The sequence below is a fragment of the Culex quinquefasciatus genome, chromosome 3 (genome assembly GCF_015732765.1).
Source record: "Culex quinquefasciatus strain JHB chromosome 3, VPISU_Cqui_1.0_pri_paternal, whole genome shotgun sequence".
Lineage (NCBI taxonomy): Eukaryota > Metazoa > Arthropoda > Insecta > Diptera > Culicidae > Culex > Culex quinquefasciatus.
Window position 1 is genome coordinate 126,362,231 of NC_051863.1, and position 19,705 is coordinate 126,381,935.

The 19,705-nt window shown below is 38.8% G+C and overlaps 1 protein-coding gene across 1 annotated transcript in view; it reads right to left on the reverse strand.

Moving 5' to 3' along the window:
- Positions 1 to 11,678, reverse strand: part of LOC6043339 (ras-related protein Rap-2c) — a 32,114-nt gene extending 20,436 nt beyond the window's left edge. The window contains exon 1 of the mRNA XM_001870903.2: positions 11,199 to 11,678. The gene's annotated coding sequence lies outside the window, so the exon portion shown is untranslated. The remainder of the gene's footprint in view (positions 1 to 11,198) is intronic.
- Between the last annotated feature and the right edge of the window lie 8,027 nt (positions 11,679 to 19,705).

A 19,705-nucleotide genomic window follows, 5' to 3' on the forward strand; every position in this document is an offset into this window, starting at 1 on the left:
GTCAGAGATCTGCTCGTGCGATGTTTTACCGTCTCCTTTTCCTGATTCCTATTTGGATGGTCTACAGGTCGTGGTAAGATCGTATGACCCTCAACTAGTGTGTTTGTTACAAGTGTACAAAGATGTGTAATTGTGTCGCAATTGGATGACCAACAGAATGGTGTGGAAAGTGTGAGAAGTGACGATAATTTTTGGCCAGGGATGTAGCCTTTGACCTGCCCTGATATCCCAACATTCTCCCCGCCCTGAAATAACCATTTCTGAAAAAAAATCCTAAGTCTGTGTTGGTCTTGCTAAGTTTGTTCTTCCTGCAGCTGTGATCTGCCCTAATGCCCTAATACCAGCAAATGTGTCTACTACCGATCAACCTTTCCTGCGTGTGTATTGCATTGCCTCTCGTTTGGTGTGTGTGCTTCGAAGTATGATGCCCTGGTACTTCGACGTCCCAATTCTTCCTTGGCTCGCCGACGGTTGTCCAACCGCCGATCTTGGTTTGAATTTCCTCTTGGTTCTGGTCCTGGTTATGGTTTACCTTGAGTCCACAGCGATGTACCAATCGCCGCCTCCGGGTTTGAAGACAGTGTTCCAACTGTCCTCCCTTGGATGGAGCCCTGCTCCGGATTGTGATCGCTGTTCGGGTGCGTCCGTGACCCTTTGGTAGTGTGCGATCCTCGATGGTAGACAGTGTTCCAACTGTCACCTGGCATGGAACCCTGTTCCGATTGCCGTCGTTTCAGAAGTGTGCATCCTTGACACTCTGAAGGCGTGGGTGGGATTTTGGAAAACAGTGTGCCTACTGTATTCCCCGAGTGGAGCCCTTGCTCCGGATGGTGGCCTCGAAGTGTGCGTCCATGACACTTGAGGGGTTTTGGATTAGTGACCAACAGTGTTCCAACTGTGGTCCCCCATTGGAGCCCTTGCTCCGGATGGTTTACTCCCAGGTGTGCTTCCTGTACACCTGAAGTCCAGAACCGATGTGTGGCGAACAGTATTCAAACTGTCGTCCCAGGTTGAACCGTACGGCAACGTCCCAGTGACGTCACGCGTTCATGTGGATTAGTTGAATGGGTTAGTTCGAATTTGTAAAGTCCCAGTGACTTCACACCAGCAGTCGAGTTGGTTCATTGACGAAACCTTGATCAATGCAGGATTCCTTCTTTGCAGCTTGCGACATCCTATGTCACCGTTGTGCTGCCCGAGTAATCGACGTCTCCAGCGACGCCGCGTGCATGCCCAGCACGTCCTTGGTTGGTGTTGGTTAGCTTATGCTGTAAACTCCGTGGTAGTAGTTGGTGGCATCCCGATCCCATTGATGCCAGAGTTCCGATGTGGTGGTTCATTCAACCCGCAAAAACAGACCTAGACGCCCCTCTGACGTCACCGGAAGATGTGGAGAACGACGTCGTGGATGTCGTTGTCACTTAGCTTGGGCTGTTGCAGCGATCCGTCGGCTGCCCGGAAACCGTACTCCAGGAAGATTGCCGTCTGTCCCAGACCGACATAGCCCAAGATTGGAGCCGGTTGCGTCTGCTCCCGAAAATCGATGACGTCATAGGTAGATGATCCGTAACGGCTGAAACCGTCACCTCCGTAATGATCCGTAGCGGGTGCGTTCAATGGTCCTCACCGAACAATGTGAATGGGCAAACCGACGTGACGTCATGGAAGAGGGTAAAGTTTCATGAGGAGGTGTAGAGTCCGGTGTCCGGCTTCGGCGGACATATACCTGTAGCTATGTTTACCTTAAGAAATCAGATTATGCGCTGCCTCTTCATGCCCGTAGTCGTCGAGGAGAATGCAGTTCGCCGACTGCAACTGCGTCCATGCATTCGCTAGCACAGCAGCCTCACGCGGTTGTAACCGGAGCCCATGCCCCGTGGGTAGGTAGTTCGTCTTCGGCCAAACATCTACGAGCCAAGTCCTTTGCCGATCCTTCGGCGGTGGCTGATGACGTTATGACGAGCTGATCTTGCCCAGATCAACGATCGTCCACTAAGTCGCGTGCGTACCGCGCACGTTCCGTTGGTAACCTTAGTAGTGGTGGTCGATGACATCACAACGAAGTTCTGGATGGTTGTAGTAGTGTCGTGTTGGCTTTCTCGAGGCGAACGTTTGCCGAGTCCAAATCCAACTGCCTCATCAGCTGAATCTCATGACGTCATCCATGTGGGTGGGTACCGGGTCCTTGGTGGTTTGTTATTGTCTAGCGAGTCCTGATGACGTCACCGCAGCTTACTCAATGGCAATCCGTTGTCATCAATGTACGGTTTAGCGCACGATCGCAGTCATCGAGGATGTTAATCAATCAACAGCATACATGAGAGGATCCATGTGTGATCCGAGCAACCGTACTCAGCCAAACCCGAGTGATCACTGCGAGCTGTCACAAATTCCGATTGGTCACGTGATTGATCGTCACAGTTCGTGGCCCTCGAGACGATCTTTGGCTGCCAACGGATGAAAATATTTCGACTCACATTGCTGCGCTCCTGTGCCTTTCGTTGTCGTTTACGACGTTCAACTCCGTTTAAACGTCGTTTCCGGTTTGCGTGGGTGGATATCCTTGTACAGGTAGACTGAAAGAACGAAAACGAAAGGAGCACCTTCGGGTTGCGTGGGTAGCATTGGAATGGTACTAACCTTTTTTCCAATAAATTCGTGCCTTGAATTTATCGTGCACCGTTTTCCTGGTACGGGCCTTCACCTCTAGGTGGGAATGGGAGCCAACCTCCTTGAACGCGAACCAGCTGACGAGCTCCGATGCCCGGAATGTACAGCGTAGATTGTGTTGACTTTCCTCGGGTTGCACAGTGTGGGTGAGTGGAATGCACCAACCAGAATCCAAATTTTGCACTCACATGCAGTCGATGGTGTGACCAACAAGTGCCGACTTCCAGTCGACGGGAATCCTTGGGGGTAGTTTTCATTGAATTTTGTTCCAGCGCTGACTTCCCATCAGCTCGATTGTTCCGGATTGTGGGCGTGGGAAACGAGATCCAGTGCCAGTATACCAACTGGCCATCAGGGAGGATGAACCGGGACGGTCCATTCATGGATTGTTTGGATTTGTGGTTGGTTCCAATACCGCTCGGCAATATTGAGATGGTGTAACTGTTCCTGACCTGGCGATCAATATGAATAAACGACAAAAACTCTCCAGAGTTGTGCCAATCCGTTGGAAACGGGATGATCCTTTGGCAGGGTCCAGGTAAGATGACGCCGTGGGGATGGCGCCAACCTCGATCGTTTGCGATGGCGGCAGATCCTTTGTGTGACCACCTCACAATACCTTTGGATTTGTAGGGTTCCTTGAATGGATGTACGATGCTCTTGGCGGCCTATTGTGCGCGTCCTCGCGACAATGGCGTTTGGTCCAGCTTGGTTCTTGCTGGAAGTCCCGTTCCAGCCGATCCGGGTACGCGAGTTTCCCCAAGTTGTTGTAGTGTCCCAAGCAGGGTGATCCGATGAAGTCGCCCACGTCCTCCTTCCTTCTGGTCCCTCGATGCCTCCGAGGCATCCGGTTCGAAGGACCAAATGTTGGGGGGCTTGGTCCTTCGGGCTTGGTGTAAATCCTTTCGATAGCTCGTGTGGAGGAAAGGAAGAGTGAACCCCCAACCAAGTTCACCGTGGCGACTCCGACCAGCCGTAGAAGCCCTGAAACCGGCAGGTAATGACACCGGTGGAATCTCTGCTTCTCCAATTCTGGCCGTCCAAGTGGTTTCCCGAAATAAGAACTCGCGGTTTAAACGAAGTGTACCGTAAAACAAGACGTTTATTTCCATACTACAATTTATTATAATTTACAATATTTACAGCCGTGACGGTGGGCCTAAGGCCCGTGCCGTCCGGCGAACCGTGTAGGACTGATCTGTGATCAAACCTTGCAAGATCCCACGTCAGAGATCTGCTCGTGCGATGTTTTACCGTCTCCTTTTCCTGATTCCTATTTGGATAGTCTACAGGTCGTGGTAAGATCGTATGACCCTCAACTAGTGTGTTTGTTACAAGTGTACAAAGATGTGTAATTGTGTCGCAATTGGATGACCAACAGAATGGTGTGGAAAGTGTGAGAAGTGACGATAATTTTTGGCCAGGGATGTAGCCTTTGACCTGCCCTGATATCCCAACACTAACTACTTAGTATTAAAGTTTATATAACTCTGGAAATTCTATATAAAACTTATCTAAACTTAATTTTGCAAACTTTTAATTCAACTAAATGTCAATATATTACCATAGAATTTCTAAATAAACATTTTGGAGTAGGTATAACACAGTTTTGGGGGTTTTTGAATCGATAGAATAAATTTTTCGTTGGAATTTCGTACCAACCCGGAATTACGTCGTAGGAAAATCTGCCGGCGTCCGAACCGGTCCACGATTCACAAGTCAACCTATGTGGAATCGGAAAGGGCATAAAATTTCCGATCTTTTGATACCCAAACATCTAGGTTTTCTTTAAAACCTACGTTTTTAAATACCTAGGCAAAAAGTAAGTTTGATCAACGAGAACAAAAATTACGAAATTCCATACATTTTTGGCAGGTTGCTCAAACGAAACCATAACAACGTTTTTGCTTAGGTATTTAAAAACGTGGGTTTTATAGAAAACCTGGATGTATGGGTATCAAAAAATCGGAAATTTTATGTCCTTTCTGATGCCATATAGGTTGACTTGTGAACACGGTATTTATATTTATGTTTGCTCAAAGTAAAAGACTAATTTTAGGCATTTTTTTAGTGTTTGTTTTTTTTTAATTTATGAGCATAAAAATGACAATATATTACTTAACCAAATATAATTTTATGCGATTATAATATTTTTGCAATTCCGTCGTGAAACTACTTACTTGTCCTGTCATTCTTGAACGACGAAATAGCCTACTTTTCTGTACCAAAAATAGCAAAATCGAATAGCTACACTTTTCAAAATAAATGCTGAAAAGTTCTACTTTTCAGCACTGAAATGGGTGCTGAAAAGTTGAACTTTTCAGCACTCGTTTCGAAAAGTAACACTTTTCAACATTTTTTTGATTTAAACGATTTATTGACAAAATATATGAAAATTATACTTAAAATTTCACTCAATGGGTGTTTTTCGAAATTGCAAAAAATGTTGTATGGAACTCGTTGCAAAACTTGATTTTTTCAGCACTCTTCGTATTTATCCAACTCGGTGAACCTCGTTGGATAAATGTACGACTCGTGCTGAAAAAATCCTCTTTTTGCAACTTGTTGCATAAACTACTATTTTAACATTTATTTCCACTCTATCACATTTCCAAGCACACCCTAGCTGGAAAATTTCCACGAGTTCATGTCTTCTCAATGACAACATTCCAACACGTGCACGGGCTTAAGAATCAATCACACCAATCAGAGCAGTGACTTTGCAGGCGACTTCTCGCCAGTTCGCCATTTGATTAGGATGTTTTTTTTTTGTTCGAACTGAAAGTCTCTTTGCCTTAGGAATGGCATAATTGGTCACGCGTAAACATGGCTTTTTGCGCATCTTGCCAATTCAAAATGGTTTTTTGTTGCGTATCGAAGCTATTTATGGGTCCCCCTTCCGTCACTCGCCGGTCAGGTCGGTCAAACTTTACCGCCAGCTCATGTAAACATGGCAATGCCGGTATATGGTGCGCAAAACAAGCATAATTATCAATGTCAAGCCCAACCCACCCACGAGGGGTGTTTGTTATTGTTCACGATTTGGCTACATTGATCGACCCTTCGGTGGTGCTTTTATTAAATTAGCAACACTTGGCTTTTGAAGTGTTGTGTACTGCATGTTAATTATCGTTTATTGATTATTGATTACAAGCTGGCACTGATAAGGATCCCTTCTTGTTGAATTTTCACATTCATTAAGCGAAATGGTAGATATAAATTCTTCACAAATCTCTTTTAAACAAAAAAAAGATGGATTAAATGTTTCCCAGATACCACTGTTGTGCACAGATAACACAATTGAGCAGTACTTTGCCGTCGTAAATTTTTATTTGATTGAATTTTGATGGAATCTCTAGTAAAAGGAAAATTCCTTCCTTCGAACCTTACCTCGCGACCCTATAATCGAATTCGAGGAAAATTGTCTCGTACCTTTTCCCGCACGTTGAGCATCGCAACAGTTTGGCTTCCAGAAGAATCTTCACCTTGCAGTAACTGTTTGAAGAAACATCGAACAGTTTAAATTTGAAACTAGAAACATTGCGAAAATAAAAAAAAAATATGACAGTCATTTTTTTTTTACAAAAATTACACTTTTTCAATTAATAAACGCATTTCAATAATAATAACAAACTTGAAATAATCAGCCCACTACACGACAGATTACACTTTGCTCAAAACAAACAACTTGAAAAAAAAATAATAAGCTCCTCTCGTACAGAGCTTTATACTCTCTAGTATCGTTTTCCCATTCGGTACCGAAAGGTAAACCTCCTAAACCTACACGAAGCTGGATTCATTACTCTGCGCGTCTAGGATTTATCAAGCACATCAAAGAATGTTTGACGATTTGGGCAAACTTTTCCATTTAAACCTAGCAGCAGCGCATTGAATGGATGGATTGAAAGTGGGTTCGCAGTTAAATTGTACCTAGAAACGAGTGCATACCGGGTTGACATCAGCAAGTATAATCAATTTATTTTAATTCGTTGTGAGAACGAAGCATTACATCAAACTATTTTATTTTCACACGATTAACAATTTGTTCGAATGATTTTGTTTGGAAACGATACCAGAACAAAAAATTACAAGTTCTTTTCAGCTTTATTAATTATTATCGAAATTCCATTTAGGTTTAGGGCCATTAAAAGCGTAATCAATTTTCATCTACTGAAATTTCAGTAAACGATTCAGTAATTTAGATTTTTCTGTATTCTCAGTAAACTGATGGTACGTTCGTTTGAACAGCCAGTGCGGCACTGAGTGCCGCACTCGTCGATGTCAGTTTTGGTTCAATCGAACGTCATCTGTCAGTGTGCTTGGAACTCGCATGAAACTGAAAAAATATCGAGTGCGGCACTAGAGTTTCAGTACCAAGATGGCGGCGAAACTCGTGCGGAACTAGCGCGAGTTTCTTCAGAGAAACACTTTGACAGCCCTGAGTGCGGCACTCAGTGTGGAACTAGCCATCAAACAAACGTACCATGATATTTGTCACTTTGACAGATGATTTACTGAAATTTCAGTAAAATGGGTGTCAAAACAACTGAAATTTCAGCAAAAAAACGTCAAATTATTTTGCTGAAAATTCAGTAATTTTCTTGTGGTAGTTTGACAGATCATTTGCTGAAGATCAAGCAATCGTTGTTGGTATTTCAGTTATCAACATTTGATTTTGCTTGTCATTGAAAATGTTTCCAGTACTGTTATTTATTCATTTATTTCATCAATCGTCCAAACCTTAAAACATTGTTCTTACCTTGGTTTCTAAAGAGTGCAAAGGGTAATTTTTTCGAAAAAAAAAATACAAATGTCAATGTTATATGTACCAAAAGATGCGCAAGGATCTGGCCTACACGCCAATGATGTTGAAAATAAACGCTTCAGTGGCCAAAATGCCTCAAAAAGTGACATTTTTAAAATAAAATCTTTTTTTACGGGTTAGCTCCCATTTAAAATTCAAACTCAAAGCGCCAGCTCCTGTAACGTCCAATCAAGCTCATATTTTGGATTTGGGCTTAGTATGTCTACCGGAACAAACCCTTGAGTGTCCGCCAAAAAGTCATTTTTGTTACACTCTAGTGGCCACATGGCTATGGATGGTCCCTATGGAAAAACTATTGAAGCAAAGTGGCAAACATTCATTCAGTAAAAAAATGAAATCTTGAATTAAGTTGCGAAATTTTATAGAATTACCCTTTTAACTAATTTTTCATTAAAAGCACCCTTTTTTCAATGGAAAGTGAAATTTAAAAACCATCTGTTTCGGTATTTAATTGAAATTTTTGTTACAATTCGTTCATTGTATTTATGATTTTTTTGCTGTTAGGAAAAAAAAACACAAAATCTTAAATGTCAAAAAACAAACTTTGCATGCACCAAAAAAATCAAAAGCACTTTTTTTTAGTTGCTACTAAACATGCCTTCGGCTAACACCTAAAAGTAAAAAAAAAGATTTTTTAATAAAACTTTTGATGTTACCCAAGTAACATTTTTAAACCAACTAGCCACCACCAAGTTTTATTAAGGGTTTATTGTAGCATCTTGATTGTCTAGTAGTTTTATTTGGGCATTCACCGCAACCAACAAGCAAGAGCTAATTAATAGGTTCTAACAGGGTTTTATGCCTCGGACATAAAACCGGGTGGAAATAAAATCCGACTGGCTTTCAATAAGGTTTTATGAAAGTTTTAACAGAGGCTTGAAAACCAGATGGCAATGCCATGCCAAACGTTTTTATCGCATGCTTTATAAAACCTAGGGTGTTGTAGCTGTCAAGTGCCATTAGGCATATAAAAAGCTCACTTAAAACCATTAGCTCCTAAAAGAGCATTTATCGCGGCCAAATAGCAGTGCATAAATATGGCGCTAGATGCGTGCTCTGATTGAATATGATTGACCGCCATCTTGATTGAAAAAATAGAAAACTGAAAAATTTGATTTAAATTTGATGAAAACACACATTTATGCTGAATTTCTGGTATGATTTATATAGCGATAGATGTTCAAAAATATTTTGAACATTTTTTTCAAAGAATTGCAATAAAATATTTTTTAACATTAAACATTATGATTACAAAATATTGATTTTTGATGAAGCGAGTTGAAATTTTTGGCTCTATCTCCCCTACATTTATCAATAAAATTTCAACCGCAGCTGAATTTGAGCCATCAATTGTGAGAAATAAGCTTTCAAATTATTTGGATTACCTCTAATATCTATTATTTATCATCGCCATTTTTGACAACCATCTCCATAATTTCATTTGGCAAGACGAAGACTTATTTTTTGCCAAAATAAAACCTATTTGGCATCAGACGTTTAAAGTCGTATGAAATGTCATTTTTCCATAACTCCTGACTAGGTTTTAACAAAGGTTTTATCAAGGCTTTGAGGATGTTGTTAGGATTCAGTTGTAATGCCTTGAACTCCTATGTAGGTTTTATAAATAGGCCGTAACAACCTTTTGCGGAGGTCCTTTTGGGTTTTAAGTGGGGTTTATCAAGGCTCTGGGGAGTTTGTTACGACTAAGGGGTTTTAATGTTGGTTTTGGCTGATAGGTTTTATAGCGGTTGTGACAGCTTTGATAAAGCCTAAAATATTACTTGGGTGACTATGTTTGCGCACTTCCTACTGAGATACTAATACTTGGTTTTAAGTGAAAACGCATTTGAAAAGCTGTTATTGATCATCAAAGTGCCGATATGCCAGCATAAGGTTCTGGGTGCAATTACATGCTAACATTTAATATTACGCCCATTTGAAATGTTAGTCTTGATTTTAAAATTTTGAAAATATTGTTTTCGAAAAGATCGGAAAATTTCACGAATGTTTCATTTTTAACATTGTAAATCGGACCATTAGTTGCTGAGATATCGGCATTAGAAAATGGTGGGTTGTTTAGGTGAGACTTGGAAAACATCAACTTTCATGTTTTTAAACCTTTACATGGCAATATTTCAGCAACTAAGGGTCGTATCAACAAAGTTCAAAAAAGCAAAATATAGAGAATTGCTCAGATTTTCAAAAATATTTTTTTCAAAGGTGGGCAAACATGGGCACTAATTTTAAAAATTAATTACTGCGATTATTTTGAAAAAAATTACCTAAAATGGCTATAACTTGAAAATGGTGCACTTTATCAAAATTTCACTGGAGTACTTTTTGATTGCAAATTCAATTTTACATAGAAAAATTGTGACCGATAATTCGATTTGTAGATTTTTTGCCCATGCTGTAAATTTCTGAAAAGTTGGCATTTGATATTCCCTAAAGCACATAAAAAAATAAAAAAATATAAAGTTTTAGTGACAAAAAGTTAAATCAAAAATCACCAAAAAAGTTTCAGTCGGATTAAAAAATACAAAAAAAATCGAATGACCGAAATCTCAGAGAACTGCTCCTCCCCAGAACTTTTAAGCAAATTTTGAAAGTCGGGGGCAACAGATGCATTAGGTCCACGAAACATATACATACAGAGATAAACAATCGTAACTTTCTAATCATAACCTACAATTTAACCGAAAATTTCAAATTGATCATAAACTCCTTTCTCACCGAGCCACGTAGCCCAGTGGTAACGCTTCCGCCTCGTAAGCGGTAGATCGGGGTTCAAATCCCGGCTCGGACCAACACAACTGGTGATCTTTTCCCTTCTGGAATCGATTGCTTAGTAAAGGAAAGGTAGTGTATCGTCACAAACTGGACCTTATCACGACACCTTAGGGAGGCGACCTATGGAATGTTAACATTAACCTTAACATGTTAACATTAAGTTGAGAATGAAACTGCCACTGAATCCGCTTTGTAAATGCCGGCCCCGATACTCTTCAAGGGTGTTCCCCTCAGGAACTGGGAAAGATTTACTTTTACTTTACTCCTTTCTCAATATAGATTTTTTATTATCAACCCCCTCCTGATGGGTTAAGATTTCAAGAAAGTGTCCACGTGGTTATGGGTTAAAAAATTTAAATCTAGAAATATGTTGCGAAATTGAAGAGAACTACCCTTGTAGCCATTTTTCATTTACAGCACCTGTTTTGAGATTTTTTTTAAATTTAATTTAATTGAAATTTTCATAACAATTAAATTTTAATTTTCATGAAAATCGTTCATTGTATTTATGATTTTTTCTGCTGTTAGAAAAAAAACACAAAATCTGAAACGACAAAAAACAAACTTTGCATGCACGAAAAAAATTAAGATTCTTATAGAACATTTTAGGGGAACTTTATCCCTATGGGTCATTTGCTCCCGAGGCATTTTAATTTGATTTCATTTATTTGCACTAAAATTTATCCTTGACATTTTGAAGTTTTTTTATCAAGACCGATTTGGAAGTTGGGGGGTGGGACAAAAACTTTAAATAATATTTGTATAAGCCCAATATTTACTACACAAGCTTTTTAAAATAAAAATTCACAATGCAACTTTTTCCCAAAAAGTCCAATTCTACGTTTTAACTTCACTGATTATATGAACCATCATTTTTTTTCCATTCCACCCCGTGGGGTAAGTTCAAACGTACCTTCGAAGAAAAGTATTCCGCTTCACCGAATATTTTTACGCACTGTCTGGCTGCTGGCTTCCAATCCCGAATCCTCGGTATACTATGTGCCAATTATCCTTGCTTCCAGCGTTAATTAATGGCCCGTTTCCACCGGATAATCACTTCCAAAACACACAACAAAACGGCTTCAATCCCCGAACTGCTTTCAACGTAGTAGTACTACGAGCGTTCTGATATCAGCAGCTCATTAAATGTTGTCTACACACTAAAATTTGCATGCGATGAAACCGTATATCCTTGAGACCGGCAATCCGTTGGCACTAAGTAATGTTATCCCTTCACTGAAACCACTGAAACGCCGTTACACGCCACAACGGAGAAATCCCAAACGGTGTTGGTAGTTGTAAATATTCAACAGTGTGTGTGTGTGTATCACTTTCCCAAAACAAAAAGTGGAAAATGTATGTTCACCTTCTTCTATCGCGCTAGAGCACCGGAACAAGACTGATAGCGAGGACTTTGATCGCTTTGTAATTTATACACTACTCACAAAGTGGTGGAAATTTTCGCTCTCGTACTCACGATTTCGCTCTTTTCGAGCAGACAGCATCCTGACGCTCTCTCTGGCAGGATTCTTCTCGTGCAAAACAGGCTGTTGATAGCATCAGTTTTCCTTCCACGCAAACCCCCAACGACATGATTCCAGTTTAAGGAGCACGCGACCGTTGGTTGTGGTTACACGTTGACGGTTGAGGCGATTAATTTTGGGGAAAGCTTATTATGAGTATCCTAGAAAAGGCGGAAATTACAAACTATAAACATACCGGGAACCAGATTGATCAATGCAAGCAATAATTATTACATATGTTTAACATCACTATATAAATGGGAAAATATAAAAAAAATAGATTTATTTTCAAGAGCCGTATTAAAATCTCGTATAACATAACCATAACCTGCACATTTTTTTACCAAAATTTGCCACAGAATATTGAAGGGACATAATTTTTGTCATGATTTTTTCGATCCAGCTTCCAGAAATCGCACTTTTTTCCCTTCTTAATTGGGAAAGGTTTACTCCATCTTTATTAATTTATTACTCTTTTGAAAAATCTTTCTGATTGCATTGATTTGTTCTATGACAAGGTTTGATTGAATTTTTTTTTCTCGAATTGGCAATTTTTATTTCCTAAAAAAAGAAAATTGCTTTTAGGTCATTCTACGCCAACTCACACAACAGTTGCCCCCTCTTCGATTCTCATTACATTTTGATCTAAGAGGTAATTTTGGTTTCTGATCACGAATACGAGGTCCATTTTTGATATCTCGTGACGGTGGGGTGGTACAACCCCTTTAATTTTCTGGATTTTTTCTAAGACAATTTTTTAGTGATTTGTAGCTCGAAATCGTGAAGAGATAGAACGACTATAAGGTGTCAACGGGACTTTTGTGTAGAATTGGACGCACGATTTTATGACGCACAGTTTTCGGAACCATTTTTGTATATTTTTCGATGAAAAATACGATAGCTCGACAACTCGTTAATCTATTAGCACATTAATTTGCTTCACAATCTCTGCAAAATATTTAAGCCCCGCTCACATCATCCCCATACAGGCCTTTTGAAACTGCAAAAGTGCGCCGAAAAGCGCACTCATTCATCACCACACCGCACACCTGATTGAAATTGGCGCTACCATAGGAAAATTCAATCAATCACGCGATCCGGCCGACATTTTCCTCGCGGCAGCTATCGACCGGTGACATTTGACATTTAGACTAAAGGTTCTTTTTTTTTTAGGTTATCACAGATTATGATTGATTCGCGTCCTTCGTTTTTTTTGTTTCATTTTTTTTTTGCGCTACGCAATATTTTGCAAATTGAGTGGTGAATTTTGGAGTGGATTAATAAAGCTAAAGTCGAGATTCTTATGTGCATTCGTAGAACAATCATCAGAACTGCAAAACTCTATGGTTGAATGCATTAAGCAGGCTTTACGGTATGCCTGATAACCCTTAAAGATGCACTAAAGAAAAACTAGCTAGCATTAAAATGTTGAATTTATAAACTACAAATAAATAACTAAAATTCTTGTATGACATAATTAAAACGTATTATTCATTCAAGAAAAACAAAAAGTTAGAAGTTACACAAGTTGATTGTATTTTAAATGAATAAACTACTTAATCCACATATGGGTCATTCCATCTCAACTGTGCACGAAAAAGTGCAAATTTGAAAATTACCCTCTCCGATCCTGCTCAAATTTGGCAGAGCTGTTGATACTATCAAAACATGCAATAATCCCGAATTTCATCCAAATCGGACCACCCCCTCCATTTTTGTACCTCCCCAAAAAATCGACTTTTTGGCGATTTTTGACCAAACCTTCAAGTTTCAAACGACGATAACTCAGGAACCACAAATCTTAGAGGGTCGGTCTTGGACTCAATTTTTAAGGAAATTGGACGTAGAATCCATTTCTGTGGTCAAATTTTTGATTAATTTATTTTTTCTACCTGTATTGCGCAATTGAAAACTTTAAACGGTCGTATCTCAAAACACCCCAACTTATTTTTAATTTGACCTCACCATCGTGTTCCCGGCCAATTTTACATAAGAATCACTTATCGACAAAAGGAATATGTTTCGTTCCAGAGATATCGAATTTTAAAGTTTTGTGTTTTCGAGAATACCTACATCAGCTTCATTCGCCGCATCTGCTAGAAGCACAAAGGCGGCTGATCAATAACTGCTACCTGGTGTTCTAGGAGATGATTAATTTAATTTATATTTTCATAATTTTACGCAAATATTTATTCAAATGGCTAATAGGGGAAATTCTGGTATGTTTGGCAGGTTAAGTCCTCGCTCCTAGTTTCATCCAATTTGCTCATTTTCACTATTTAAACAACAAATTTTGCAAAACTTTTGATAGAAACTTGCTTGTTCACTTCTTATTGAGCTATTTATCACTCGATTTCAGTTGAAAACGCTTTTAATCAGCTGTAATTGAATGCCAAAGCGCTGATATGGCAACATAAGAGGAACGCTGGAATTAGATGCTGTTCCCTACCTTGATCAATCTATTTTTGTGAAAGGAATATTTATTGGGTTATTTTACGTGTTGCTAACCGTTTTAGAGTACCTCCGAGGCCATGACTAGGGCCTTCATCATGAGCGGTAGCAAAATAGTGCCATTCAGCAAAACCCCAAAACCTGCTTTATTATTATTATTATTATAGTTCATTATTGACACTTTACCATAATTTGGCAAATCCTATTTACGGTTTAAAAGATTGATCATATTAAATCAATTTTAATATTGTGAGCCAGCTCCATTTGATTAAAAGAATCCAAGAATGATGTAAGGAAAAAAATACTGTTGTTCGGACGGTGTCGAAATCATCGCAACTAAATTTGGGGAATTAGCCGCTTTGCAGCAGATCAAACTTTGTGATTTGCTTACATTTTTCAGTTTTATACTTTCCAGAAATCCTTTTCCTACTCCTTGTGATCGTCCTTCACTAGAGTACAACGTATCAACAAATTTTATTAATTTTTGTTCATATTTTTTACTCAGTAATGTATCGTGTACTTATTGTTCAGTGTTACTAACAAGATTAATTGCATTTTCCTGCTCGCTCCGTCGGAATCCAATTCTGCCCTTTACTGTGCGCGTTATTGCTCTGTCCTATGGGTTAGCACAGAAATTCACTTCATTCATTTTTTTGAGCAGATAAACATTCGTGATTCAACTCCAGTTTCCTACAGTGTTATACAGTCAATTTTTGCCCAATTTGATAAAGATTATTTATGATGAAATATTATTTCAATAAATGACCAGGTAGCAGTTATTGATCAGCCGCCTGTGTGCTTCTAGCAGATGCGGCGAATGAAGCTGATGTAGGTAATCTCGAAAACACAAAACTTTAAAATTCGATATCTCTGGAACGAAACATATTCCTTTTTGTCGATAAGTGATTCTTATGTAAAATTGGCCGGGCACACGATGGTGAGGTCAAATAAAAAAAATAAGTTGGGGTGTTTTGAGATACGGCCGTTTAAAGTTTTCAATTGCGCAATACAGGTAGACAAAATATATTAATCAACATTTTGATCACGGAAATGGATTCTACGTCCAATTTCCTTCAAAATTGAGTCTAAGACCGACCCTCTAAGATTTGTAGTTCCTGAGTTATCGTCGTTTGAAACTTGAAGGTTTGGTCAAAAATCGCCAAAAAGTCGATTTTTTGGGGAGGTACAAAAATGAAGGGGGTGGTCCGATTTGGATGAAATTCGGGATTATTGCATGTTTTGATAGTATCAACAGCTCTGCCAAATTTGAGCTGGATCGGAGAGGGTAATTTTCAAATGCTGTTCCGCTTCAGATGGAATGACCCATATGTGGTTGGTGCTTTCCTCACTCCTAACCTGGGTGATGAATAGAAAGAATGCGTAACGTGATTTTCGGATGATCCCACTTTGTTTACGTAAGTAGGATGCTGTTCAAGCACAAGCATGACTTTTTTCTTACTGGTAAATGAGCTGTTTTATAATCAGTAGTTTGTGTTTTATTTCCTCAAGTTTTTGACTTTTTTTGCTGGAAATTGTGTGTGTTTTCAAGTTTCAGCTTCTTGATGGATACAACCGCATCGACTCCCTAAACAACTTTCATTCATAATTTTAAAAAAATGACAATTTCGCCTTCAACTTTCTTATGATTTCTTGACTTCAACTCCAGGTCCCCAAAAGCCACAAATTCTTCATTCTTGCAAAAAATAATTTAATGATCGATAACAATACTCTCTACTTTTGGCGAACAGTAAATTGGTTCCACACTGACAGTTCAAAATTGAGGCCGTTTTGCGAACCACTATTCAGCACCCAGCTCCTAACCAATAATCGATAACATAAAATATTTGAAATTTATATTCATTCTAATGATAACAACTGAATACCAAATGCGTATGGAGCCAACTTCGTCTAATTTAGATCCGGCTTCAAGCAAGTTCATACATATCACTTAAGTCATAACCTGGGTCCAAAAAAGTGGTCCGCAAAGTGGCCTCAATTTAGAACCGTCAAAGCAAGTATTGTAATCGATCTATGATTTATTTTGTCAGGAAAAAAAGTCGAAGGCGTCGAGCTTTTGAGGTATTTGTCAATAACTATGAATGGCACCAGCTAAATAATATTGAATAAACTTACTCCGATATTATCACTGTGCGGAAATTCCATTCGGTTGCTCTTCAGATTCATAACATTCCACGCAATTGTTCGTCACGTGGAAAACAAAGATGGACTCTTTTGGCCGCCCATCGTTTAGTGTACGAACGAAAAAAGCGCAAAGCACTTAATTTTTCAGCGAAAACTTAAAAATCAACAGATCCACAATGTTTCAAAACAAGTCACTTCAGCAGCAAAAAATATGTCACGCTTGAGTCTTCTAGGGGAAATATACCCATTTTAAGCCTAATAAGCGGTCGTGTTTGAATGATGCTGGATAATCTGGAGTGTTCCTTAAAATTTACTAAAACCAAGTACACCAACAAGTAGAGCAACTTTTTGGGAACATTTCTGTTTATTTTCACTTTTCCTAAAAGTTATTCTATTCCTTTGACAAGAATTTGAAAAAAACATATTTCCAAAATGTATTCTAATCAAACGAGAATGCATTGGGCAATGCCCATTTTTCTATTTTCAGCTTAGTTTTTTTTTACTTCCAGCGCTCTTTTGGGTCTGCTTAGTGCTGCCAAAATTGATGAAATATTAAGCAAACACTCGTGAAAAGTAGCATTTATAGAGAAAATTTCCTGGCATCAGTGGCTCACTCCAACAGGCGCGCTGGTGGTGTTGGTGGCCACCCTTTGTTCTTTATTTGCCTTCGCTTCTCGCTCGGTTTTCTTCGGCCTTCGACTAGAATGGGTAGTCAAAAGTCAATCGTCAAATGACTTTGCGCGTTTGTTTTTTTGATGGCGCCTGATAATTATTTACATGTTTTGGGATTATGTTTCAAGTGAGTGACTAACTAATGTGCAAAGAAACATGTTGCCGAAAGTTGGGGGCAGTTTTGTATTGAAAGCACCGTGAAAAAGTAAGAGAAAGTTGATTTTGGTGAAATTCATTAAGCGTTTGAGGGTTTCTCGCGTGTGTCGCTGTGTGTGCCAATAATATAAAAATGTTCATAAATGTCACTTAAAAGCACAGAGGCATCGAATTATTGTTGTTCAAAAGTTGCTCCATAGTTGAATCTCTGAATTTTATAATGTGGCTAGTACAGGGTTAATTCAAATGTTACTAATATTGAAACTGTGGGTCTCGTGGCGCAGGGGTAGCGGCTTCGGCTGCCGATCCCGATGATGCTATGAGACGCGGGTTCGATTCCCGCCTTATCCACTGAGCTTCTATCGGATGGTGAAGTAAAACGTCGGTCCCGGTTTCTCCTGTCTCGTCAGAGGCGCTGGAGCAGAAATCCCACGTTAGAGGAAGGCCATGCCCCGGGGGCGTAGTGCCAATAGTTTCGTTTTTTTAATATTGAAACTACTCGAAAAGAGATGATCAGACGCAAACATTTCAATTTGAACGGTGTGCAGTGGGACATCACTCATATTAAGTGACAGGATTTTTGCGCTGCGCTCTTCATCCGATGTTGAAAGCCTAATTGGCTTGACATTTAGACAGCATCCCTGCTAGCATGATCGAAAAAACGGGGTTTTTAGTTGTACAAACATCCCACCACACAAAAATTTAGCCACTTAAGGGGCCATCCACAAACCACGTGGATACTTTTTTGGAAATTACAAAAAAAAGTTGGGGTCGATTTCTCGAGTTTTGAAACCTTAAAGAGACTTTTATGTAAAATAACACGCCAGCCAGCTGACTCACAATGGTAAAAAACGTTTCATTAATAAAAAATGTTTTGAAACCACCGTCATGATCCCACTTTGTTTACATCTACAAAGTTCAAGCACAAGTATGACTTTTTTCTTACTGAGCTGTTTTTTAATCAGTATAGTATTTTATTTTGCCTAGTTTTTGACATTTTTTGCTAAGAAATAGTGTGTGTTTGATCGATTAAAAGAGATTTTTCTTTTTAACGGGTGACGAAAAACTGCGGCGAGAGTGTCATTCTGTGATGCCACAGATAAATTCCCTGGCTAATGCTAATTCTCGCGAAGCTGATCCAACAAACAGAGAAAATTTTCATTAAACCAGTAGCTTTTCAAACGGAATCAAACAATAACTTTAGACAGCTTCTGGATGGATACAACCGCATCGACTCCATAAAAATCTTCCATTCATAATTAAAAAAAATGACTATCTACTAGATAGTATCTAGCTTTTAACTTTCCTTAGATTTCTTGACTTCAACTCCATGTCTTCTAAAGCCACACATTTTTCAATCTTGCAAAAATAAAACAATTTTTAATTATCGATAACAATACTCTCTACTTTTGGCGAACAGTAAATTGGTTCCCCTTTGACAGTTTGAAATTGAGGCCGTTTTGTGAACCACTATTCAGCACCCAGTTTAGTACTTTTGCAAAAAATTTAAACATATTTAATGTACTTTTTGAAGCTGCTGTAAGTATGATAGATATTTTATTTTCATTTAGATCAAACATTTACATTTTAAAACTAGGTGATTCTTGTGTTTGTAGAGAAGTTAAAATCTTTTAAAAAATATGTGTATACATTAGGGATTTACTTGAATCTATCAACACAGAAAAAATGATGGTAATATTCATCAGGAAATGGTGACAGATTTTGTGTCAAAAACAATGTTTAATTTTACCCCAGAAAATGATCAGTTCAGTTTTTGATGAATATTCATCAGGTCCACATTTTAACACATTTTTTATGTAATATTACTCAAAAAAAGGTTTATTATACAAACTATCAAATTTTCAACATTCCAAAATTCAACTTTTCCGGTTTTTTTTTTAAATTCAGCATTAAAACTCAATCATGTGCTTTGATTTTTTTTAGAAAATCAGTAAATTTATACAAGAATGACAATTTTTGATTGTTGTTTTTGCCTTAACTATTGTTATAATGCAGGATTTTCTACTAAAATATTGGAATAAAATTAATAATGTTGATTCCCAAATTCAAGCAATGCACAACATGCCAGAGTATGTTTTAATATCATTAAATGCTTAAAAAAAGTTATCTTTCAATCTCTTTTTAAGGGTTATAAAGAAAATAAGCTGTTTATTTCTCAGCGTGTTTTATGGGTTTTAGCAAGCATTCCGGCTATTTGAGAAAAAAATCAATTAACACTGGAACGCCCAACGCATGTCCAACTTACACGGACGCCCAAGCCTCCCAAAAAAGGTGGAACGGTAACTTCAACTCGCTGGTTCTCGGGCATTACTCAACCAATCGGGACGATTCTTGTTTCCAGTGATTTGTAAGAATGTCCAAATGATCCTAAAATTTTGCAGAACTTGATTTGAACAAATCTGTAATTTCTGCGACCGAAAACAGCGTTCCACCTTTTTTCAAAACGACTGCCTCC